Raw genomic sequence first — 11,440 nt, forward strand, 5'->3', positions numbered from 1 at the left:
ATATATATATATATATATACACATATAGATATATGTGTGTATATATATATACACACACACACACACACACACACACACATATATATATATATATATATATATATATATATATATATACACACACATTATGCGTACATATTTATGCATATCTTTTTGAACTATCTGGTGTGCTGAAAGTGAAACGTATTTTGGATTAGGATTTCTTTTCTCTTTAAATATATTTATATAAAATGTGATATAGAAAGACGGTGTTGCTGCAAAATATGAATGCAGTATAGAAACGTACTCCACTGGTGGCAAGCTCTATGCTGTTTCTCTTTTACATGTGGAATTTTACAACTGAAGTTCGTTCCTAAATTTCGATGGTAAACATAAAAATTATGTTACATATTAACATTTTATTCATTTGAACATTTTATACATTTAATTCAATTACGCATCCTGCTTTCAATCTGGACACAAAGGTTAGCAACATTGTATATAGAGTTTATTATTTTTTAATTTGAACTGAATTCTAACTGTAATGATACAACTTACTTCCCTTGTGTGTGCAAGTCTTGCAAAAATCAACGATATATAATTTATATCAACACAATTTATATATTCAACAATTGTAGGCAAGATCTAACATTTTCGCTGAAAGCGACGCTTAATTAGGATGCACTTCATTTGTTAGCTTTACTTGTCAAAATATATCTGGCCTAATGGCCGTGAACTCCGTTTTCTTGGTTTGAAATATGAGAATGAATGACCGTCTTGCAATTCATTGGTACCTTTTCTGCTGTATATTTACAACACCTATTTTCTGTTCGTATTTCATAATGTTGCCTTCATTTTTATTGTATGACAGACTGAGCTCTGTCATGCTTGTAGATGTATTCCACCATTTCTAAAACTGACAGCCAGAGACAGTATGATTAGTTATCTTTTCCGAACCTCCATACATTCTGCAATAACAAAATGCACTGAGCTTTATTACATGCCTGTCAAGGTTTCTGGTGGGAAGACGTTAATCCTGTGTCGTATTCATGAATCAGGGATGCTTCCATTTCAGGTTTGAGACCCATGCTTCTCAACCAGGCCTATGACATATTTTGCCTCTTTCCGGCTTGTCAATTCCAATTTTTTTTTTATTTTATATTTCTTTATTTTTTGTCTTGCCAATGTTTTACTTGACAGCACTTTCGCATCGCATTCTGGAACCTATATTTAGGTGTTTTAGTTTTTTTCTTTTAAATTTCCCTGGTTCTTCTTTCTTCGCAAAATTGTCTCTTACTTCAGTTTTTGATTTGTATTTGGAGGCTTCCTTGAAGACTGATAACAAGTTTCGGTTTTATTCGTGTTTTGTGGCTTTTCCTCCATTTATCTTTATTAGATATTTTCGTAGTCATACAAGAGATATCTTACATAGGTTTCTTAAGTTGCATTATGTTACTTTGAAAGTGGTTGTGTGCCTTAGATACAGAGTGAATGCGTAATATGAATGTAACACTTCATATAGTGATCATTGGTGCAACGTTCTCTCTTAATTCTGTCATATATTTTATTACTTTAGATGTATAAAAGAAACGAACATCCAAAACAAAATGCTATGTATAGAGACAGTGTATCAGCTTAATCCAGAGCATCTTTAATTCCTGGCATCAATACACGTTTGTCTTTCCACAAATTTTATTCCCTTCTTCCCTTCTCTGTCTCAATTATTTCATTCTTTTGTTTTTAGAAGCCTTGTAACGTGCTTACATCCTTTTATTTGCATCCGTCTATTACAAACACCTTTTGGATGAATGAGGTGTTTTTTTGTTTTTTTTCCAACAGTTCTTTTTGATACTAGCATTCCTTTCCCTTTTCTTTATCTTTTATTTTGCCGCTCGTTGTTTTCTCCCTCATGCATAGTACATATTCCCTTCCATCTATTACAGTCGGTATTGTGTAATAACACCTTGGTACACGCGCATGTGTACGCATATATAAGGCGTAAATATAAATCGACAAATTGACAGAATCGTTGCAGCCTCAGATAAATTGCTTTCCGATATTTATACCGGTTGTCTGCACTCCAATTTCGAATCCCAATGAAATCTCCTCTGACTTTTATTCTTCCGGGCATACTATATATAATATGAGTAGTAAGATCGCTTTTTCACTCTCCGAAACAGCCTTTCTCTCTCAATCAGATATTTTACGCCGTAAGAAGAGTTGTGAGAGACCAATCACCGTGTCCGTTTCCCCAGTAAGTGAGGGACTAGAAGTTATTTATCATAGAAGAGACTGACACGAGTAAATTCAAAACACTGATATACAATGAAACATTTGAAAGTGGGCCGGGACGCAAGTGCAGCACAGGACAGACACACTATTTGTTATGTGTGTATGTGTCTGAATGTGTGTGTGTGTGTGTATACATACATATATACATATATGTGTTTGCGTAGGGGGAGTGTAATGTATTTATCTTTTATCTTTTGCGTGTTTCAGTCATTTGAGTGCGCACATGCTGGGGCACCACTGTAAAGGACTTTTCGTCGAACAAATCCACTACAATGCTTTTTTGCGGGAATGTAAATAAACGAGCATCGGTTTTCAAGCGCTAACGGGGAAAAAAACACACACTCATATGCGTGTGTCTATGTATATATATATGTATATATATATCCCAAGGGCTTTTGCATTGGGACTGAACCTGGATATGTGTGGGTGGGAAGAAAACTTCTTACACACAGCTACGCCTTCGCTTACATGCATAGATACATACATACATACATACATACATACATACATACATACATACACACACACACATACATACACATACATACTTACATTGATGGATGGATGGACTTACCCACTTACCCAAAATTGCTGGCCTTGTACTAAAATTTGAAAGCATTATTATGGAGGCGGTGATCTTGCAGATATGTTAGCACGCTGGACATGTTTAGCGGCATTACTTTCATCTTTACGTTCTGAGTTCGAATTCCGCCGGGGTTGACTTTGCCTTTCATCCTTTCGAGGTCGATGAAATAAGTACTAAGCCTCTTTTCCAAAAATGCTATCCTCCTCTCCCAAAACTTCAAGCCTCGCGCCTATCGAAGACAGGATTGTTATTATTATTAACGAGGCGAATAAGACAGAATCGTTAGCACACCGGGCGAAATGCTTGGCGATATTTCGTGTGTCGTTACATTCTGAGTTACACCCCCCCCCCAAGCTGCCCTTGTGGCAAAAAGCTTGAAATAATTATGAAGGCGGTGAGCTGCTGGCAGAATCGTTAGCGCGCTGGACGAAATGATTAGCAGTATTTCACCCGTCGCTACGTTCTGAGTTCAAATTCCGCTGAAGTCGACTTTGCTTTTCATCCTTTCAAGGGCGATATAATAAATAGAAGGCGAGCACTGAGATCAATGGAATCGACTAGCCCCCTCCCCAATCTCAGGCCTTGACCCTATAAGGGAAAGGATTATTAAGGCGAAGGCAGCAAGCAGGCACAATCGTTAGCACGTTGAGCAAAATGCTTTAGCGGCATTTCGTCCTTCATTCGTTGAGTCTAAATCCTACCGTGGTCGACATCCCTTTCATTGTAAAAGGGGTAACAGTTACGCACTGGTGTCGATGTAGGCGACTTACGTCCTCCTACCAAATTGCTGGTCGTTGTCCTCAAATTTTAAACCATTTATTATTATTATTATCATTATTATTATTATTATTATTATTATTATTATTATTATTATTATTATTATTATTATTATTACTCACTGTTCCCAGGGCTCCGACAATTATTGATACTACTGCTAACTTTTTCATCGACCACAACTGCTTAACTTCCCAAGCTAACCTGTCATATCTCTCAACTTTTCTTTCTTCCTTATTGCATACCTTGTTGTCAGCTGGGTATGCTATATCTAAGATCCAGCATAGTTTTTTTTCTTTCTCAATTAAGACAATATCTGGCTTCCTATTCTCTATGTCATGGTCGCACTGAATTATAAAATCCCATAGGATCTTTGCATTTTTATTTTCGACGATGCCTTCAGTTTTGTGGTCGTACGAAGTTTTTGCTCTGTCAAGTCCATACTTGTTGCAAAGTGTCCAATGGACAAGCCTGGCTATATTGTCGTGGCGTCTCTTATATTCCTTCTGTGCTAGTGGCGTACATTGGCTAGTAATATGCCATACGGTTTCATCGTTTTGTCCACAGATTCTGCACTTATCCCTTTCTTCTTTGTTGTCTATTCTGTATTTTATGTAGTTAGTTCATAGTGCTTGCTCTTGGGCACAATAGATTAGAGCCCACGTTTCCGGTTTTAAATCACTTTTAATCATCCACAGCCATCTTTTTTCTCTGTCTGTCTTATCTTCAACATCTCTATGAAATTGACCATGCATTCTTTTCTCTACCCATCTATTTTCTGTTTCATTCGTTTTCAATTTCTTGTATAGTGCTTTATCTTTGCAATCTTTCATCCTACACAAGCCTGACCTTCTTACTTCTAATAATAGCGATTCTGTGGCATTTTTCACATGACATGCTATGTTGTTTTCTTCTGCTCTAATGCTGTGTTCGCATCCAATAAGTCCTCTTCCCCCTCTTTTTCTTGGTACATACAGTCTGTCTGTGTCACCTTTTGGGTGGAGTGACCCATAACTAGTTAGCAACTTCCTTATCTTTCTGTCTAAGCTGTTTACTTCTTCTACTGTCCATGCAATTACCCCTACTCCATATCTAAGGAGTGAAACCGCCTTGTTCCGTTGTTTAATTTAGACTTAAGGATCAGTCTCAGTCTGCGCAAGTACTCCACCTTAAATTTTTCTGTCATTTCTTTCTCCATCAGTTTATACATTTCCACAATCCCCAAGTACTTAAAGCCCGTCTCTTTTATCTGCTTCATAACCTCCCCCGACGGTATTGTTAGGCCATCCATACATTTGATTTTGCCTCTCTTCAAGACTAACACACCACACTTTCTCAGTCTGAACTCCATTCTGATATCAGCGCTGAAGATATACACCGTATCAGCGAGGGAACTGACTTGGGCTTCAACTTTATTATTATTATTATTATTATTATTATCATTAACACGGCGAGGAGACCGGATAAAATGCTTAGCGGCATTTCTTCTGGTTTTACGGTTTGAGCTCAAATTTCGCTGAGGCTGTACTCTAACTTTCACCCTTTTGATTAAATAAGTACCAGATGAGCACTGGAATCGATGAATTCGACTAGCATCCTCCCACCAAATTTAGGACCTTGTAGCTATACTAGGAAAAAATATTATATAGGTCAGAGGAAACTAGAAAGGGTAGGGTCCAGAATATTATATCCCTGAACCAGTTATATCTTTGGGTTTCGTCGAATCACATATCTGTGTCAATGTAGAATGTCTTCTTTTTATTTCTGCTTCTTATTTCCTCTTTTTTTTTTCTTCTTTTATCTTCTTTTCTTCTTTTTCATTATTTATATTCTTTTTCTCCTCTTTTGTCTTTTTTCTTCCTTGTCTTCTCTTTCTTCTTTTTTCCTTACTTTTCCTTTTCTTCTCTTTCTTTCTTTTCCTACTTCAACGAATTTCAGTATTTTTTTGTGTGCGCGAATGTATGTGTGTATGTATGTGCTTGTTTGTTGCTATCGTGATTCGTCTGGCAGAACAATTGTAAATATCTTGTTTAGCGACTATTGTTCGTTCACAGAGAGTTGAAAGCATTTCGTTAGAAAACAATAACGTACAGCTATACACATGAGGAAACTGTCAATAATTTGACACATTCAGCTGCCGCTTTCAATAAGATTCCAGAAAAATGTCTTCACATAAAAAAGAACGTGGTTTATTAAACCACTTGTTTGCTCTTATTCTTGTTCTTGTGCTTGTTAATGCTGTTGTTTGAATAAATATAAATCTCTTGAAATCATTAGAAGAATTAAATGTATTTCCTTGTCTTCTTCAGTCACGTGACAGAATTATTTTGTTCTGCCATTGAAAACATTTTCGCCAAAGGAATTATCTTCCCTTTTTTCTTGTAACTATTGTTGTTGTACTTGCTTCTGTTGTTGTATTTGCTTATTTTGTTGTTGTCTTATTACAATAGTTAAATTTATTGACAGTTAAGACTTGGCTGTTTCTTTGATCAGACACAGAGTCAACAAGAATAAATATCTCAGAATACATTCTTATTTACATTTACATTTTTTTTCTTTTATCCAAAGGTTGTGATCAATATAAAATGTTATTTCTATACTTCTAAATTTTTCGTTTGTCGTCAAAGTACTATATATATATCTTCCAATGTACCTGTAATACCTACCTCCTCTTATATCTACATGTGTATGTGGTGTCTGTACAGATGTTTATAGACGTGTAACATTATATCAAAAGCTGTTACTATTTCTATTTCACTATTTGTGTTTTATCATTTGTACGTGTATGTATGTAGGTTTGTGGGGAGATATTGGTCATTTTTATTTTATAATTTGAATGCAGGACAATTAAAATGCTATAAAGAATATTTCTGAATAGGACTTCTGTCTGAGAAACGCCCAGATATTTCAAATGTATTGTTCTCGGTTCACAACATATAAACCTACGTACATTTCTATTGTAATATCCTCCGACATACAGTTCGACGGAATTCATAGGTTTCTGATTTATTTGTTGTCAATCGACCGTAAAATGTGTCCTGCGACAGAACAAGCAAAATTACAATCTCAAATGAAAAATATAATTCAATTATTTCAAAACTAAGAGGATCGATTTCACATTAAAATTTGTAAAAAATATATGAGCCACAGAAAAATCAATTCCTCAAACTAAGAATGAGGATGGCCATGATGTCGATTAAAGTAATGTAGGGAAAACAAACTGAGAGGTAGAAAATTAGTTCTTGGCACTAATGTAAGGTGTCCTTCACTGTCGAGATACATAGAAAAGTAAATACTACCTTGGTGTAACTCACTTACTCTATGTAGGTACCACACTCACTATATCTCATATTTCACAGCTAGTATACATCAGAATAGATGAAACTACCGGATTGTAGAGAGTCGCTATTCCTAATGTGTCTCAACATTTGAGTCTAACTGTAAGGTTGTGCCATAATTAATATATCTCACAAAGTTTGAGACTACTAGGCAACAATTAGGCACCATAGCTAGTATATCTCATAACAGTTGATTCTAACTTAATTTTCAATCGTGCATGCATTTTCCGCGTTGCTCGCCTCTGCTATATTCCTTCCTACTTATGAAGTCTAATTTCATTTGGTTTTATTTATTCTTCATTATTCCTCTTATACTTCAAATATTTTACGTTTCTACAGTGATTTGAATGCCACAATAGAGGGACAATACTCACAGGTTTGTGAGGAAGACGGAAGAACAACTTGTAGGACCGAATGAAAGTTCAACAAAATGAATATTAATAGAAAGTGCTTTCAGCTCCAGTTGTCACGGAATCTTTGCGACTGATTCCTGGTGTGAAACAGCCAAAATTATCGCTTCCGAAAAGGGTCTCTTCTTGATTGTGATACAGCAGTATAGATAGGTCAGGACAGCGTCTTCATGATTTGAAATAAGGGGTCTCGCCTTTCAGATTTGTTGATCTTTAATAGAGTACGTAACAGGATATCTATTTTCAAAAAGTGGAATTAGTTCAGTGCTCATAATTAACGAGAAATACCAGCGCATTCTCTGAATAAGCAAGATTGAATTTTTCTCAGGTTCAGTTAGGTTGATGTGCGGTTTCTAATATGTCGCTTTTCCATCTCTGAGTTCAGATCGAGTCAAGTTTCAAACCTCTGCAAACCACAAACAAATTGTAGACCATTCTTAACGGTTGTCTATGCATTGAGTTTTTCATTGACAAGGTAAAACCGGAATTTCCGTCTGTCCTTTCCTCCCACAGAAAGATTAGAATTCTTACTCGAGTTCGTGTTCACAGCCATTGTATATAGAACTATGTCTGTGTGTGTCTATGTCTGCATGTGTGTGTGTGTGTGTGTGTTTGTGTGTGTGTGTGTGTGTGCGTGTGTGTGTGTGTGTGTGAATTCGCGCTTGTTCGTGTGAGCATGCATGTGTATATTTGTATGTAGGGATATATATATGTATAGATACACATATGTAAGGGCGTGAGTGTGTGTATGTGTGCGCGTGTATGTATTACTTATACATACAAATATATATACGAATATATATGTATATATACATCAATGCATATGACATTAATAAATAAAAGTGTGTATATATCTATACATATATATGTGTGTGTGTGTGTGTGCGTGTGTATGTGTATGAGTGTATATATATATATATATATATATATATATATATATATATATATATATATATATATATATATATATATATATATATGCATATATATACACATATGTATTTACACTAATACGCAGAAACACACGTACATACACATGTCCACTAAATGATATATTGGTATTTCATGACTCATTTCCTCTCCTGCTTTTCTTACCGCTATCTTAATTTTTTTCTGTTTTTCTTTTTTTTTTTTTCTCAGATTCTACCTCTCACATCAAACATTCGACATTTATGTCCAAAGTAATAACATTTTCCATCTAACCGACTTTGACAGCAATCTGTTCCCTGTCACCTCTAGAAACCTTACCTGCTCCTAAGTCCATCTTGTATATCCAGTAATAGCTAAAAGGATCTTTTACATTTCCTTTGTTCCATCTCTTTTGTTTTGTCTGATATTTTCTGCGTATCAATTTCTAATCTCGTTTGATTCGTTACAGAAACCCCTGCATAAAATACTTAACCATTTGCATTTTATATTTGAAACTTTCTTATTTGCATTGTATACGTAGTAAATGTCAGTAACTACTATTAAATCTAGTTTCGTGTCTCGAAATGGAGAGATACAGTGACTAATGTGCCGGCCATTTTCATCTCTGATGTTACAACGTGTTGGAAATTTGTACATGTTGAAGTATATCTTTACATAATGAAGATAAATTGAATTATATTGAAGTACTGTAAGGGTTTCCAAGCTCGATTAACTACTTTAGAGAAACAACGTCAAATAACTCCATTGTAATACTGGTAATTCCATTATGAACTCTGCAAAAGTGAAGAACAAAAGTTCGCTTCGGTGATCATAGACATGAGAACAAAGGAATATCGAACTAGTTCCGGTAAACTTTTTAGTCTGTCAATCCATTTAATCATATGGATAATTAATTTAGACCCGTTTAATTGATTGATGCTACCGACATTCTCATATTACAGATATCTTTTATCTATTGCAGTCATCAGACTGCAGGCATGCAGGGGCACCGCCTTGAAGAATTTCTTGTTGAATGAATCGACTCCAGTACATATTCTGTTGTTACCCTTGCCGAACCGCTAAGTTAAAAGGGCGTAAAAACACCAACACCAGTTGTCATGCGATGGTGGGGGGACATGCACACAGCATATATATATATATATATATATATATATATATACATACATATTCCATTATTCGTTTATTCTTTTATATATTTCAGTCTTAAGATTGTAGCCGTGCTGGAGCACAGACAATAATTGCATATATGTATATATATATATATATATATATATATAATATAATATTGGATAAAATCTTTATAAGAATTTATCAAGTAGACAGCGTGAAAAAACCCCATAAGGAAAAAAAACCCATCGTTTTTTCCATAAATATATATAATTTATATAAAGGCATTACTATATAGTAATGCCTCACGCTTAGAGGGACTAAATAAGTCAAAACTACCAAAAAATAAGCACATATTTACCGGTAAATATGTGCTTATATATATATATATATATAGGCGTAGGAGTGGCTGTGTGGTACGTAGCTTTCTTACGAACCACATGTTTCCGAGTTCAGACCCACTGCGTAGCACCTTGGGCAAGTTTCCTCTACTATATCCTCGGGCCAACCAAAGCCTTGTGCGTAGATTTGGTAGACGGAGACTGAAAGAAGCTCGTCGTATACATGTGTATATATGCATGTGTGTGTTTATATGTTTGTGTCTGTGTTTTTATCACCCCAAACATCGCTTGACAACAGATGCTGGTGTGTTTACGTCCCCGTAACTTAGAGGTTCGGCAAACGACACCGATAGAATAAATACTAGGCTTACAAAGAATAAGTCGTGGGGTCGATTTGCTCGACAAAAGGCGGTGTTCCAGCATGACCACAATCACATGACTGAAAAAGTAAACGCGTAAAAAAGTATATATATATATATATATACACAGCGGGCTTATTTCAGTTTCCCTCAACCAAATCCACTTACAAGGCGTTAGTCATCCCAAAGCCATAGTAGAAGATAAATGACCAAGGTGTCACGTAGTGGGACTGAACCTAGGATCATGTGGTTGGTAAGTGAGCGTCTTACTAACCGAATCTCCTTGAAATTACACTGTGCGTTTGTTAAAAATAGGAATACTGTTTTAGATAAAGTAGTTCTGGGTATAAAGTGTGAATGTAAATAAAAGACGAGATTGCTATGGTTAGAACATCTTTAATCAAGGCATCAAAGTGGCGGAATTGGTAGACCGTCTGATATAACATCTCGGAATTTACTGCAATTTTCTGAGCGCTATGTGTTCAATTTCCGCCGTGAAAGATTTCTTTCCATTTTGTTCGGGTCGACAAAAGTATTTACCACTCCAGAGTCGTTAGTTAGCTAAACTGTAAGAACATGCAACCAGATATCTTGCAGGTTCTTTTTGTTCTGAGTTCAAATCCTACCAAGATCTACTTAGTGGTAGACTAAATCCAACAATTTTAAAATGCCACCACGTTGCACCAACCTCGGATCGTTGATCGAACACCACTCTGTTTCAATTATTTGGGCCAAGTCTCCGGACTGAGGGTTCATATCTTCTGTCTTCTTGCCATTCTCGCAAGCCCTGCAAAAATTAATGAGACACTACTGCCCGCCTGATTAAAAGATGAAGTAAAATATAATTATTCCACCGTTGGAATGAACGCAGAACCTCATAGCTCAGAACGAACTTGTTAATGATACAATCATTTCTATGTTATATCAACACCTTAGCATCCAAAATTTAAATCTCTCCCTAAGTCAAAAAGAAGAAACGCTAGCAGGTTACCAAACCACTAATACAGATTCCTTCACAATTTTATACCAGAGAAAAAAAATGGTTGAATTCTATGATAATATATGCTGTTTTTGCAGATGTTCTTTGAACTAAATGCAACAATAATCCATTCTATATAAATGGTACTTCATACGCATTCTATTCGAAATTTGTCTTAATCCGATTATGTAATTCTTCAGAATAGCTTCAATCTGATGGAAAAAATTTCACAGATGTACATCATACTTACTGAATATTTTGTTTTACTCACAACATGATTGTGTGGGCTATAGATTTATGTATGTATATATATATATATATATATATATATATATATATATATAT

This window comes from Octopus bimaculoides, chromosome 1 (assembly GCF_001194135.2).
Source record: "Octopus bimaculoides isolate UCB-OBI-ISO-001 chromosome 1, ASM119413v2, whole genome shotgun sequence".
Lineage (NCBI taxonomy): Eukaryota > Metazoa > Mollusca > Cephalopoda > Octopoda > Octopodidae > Octopus > Octopus bimaculoides.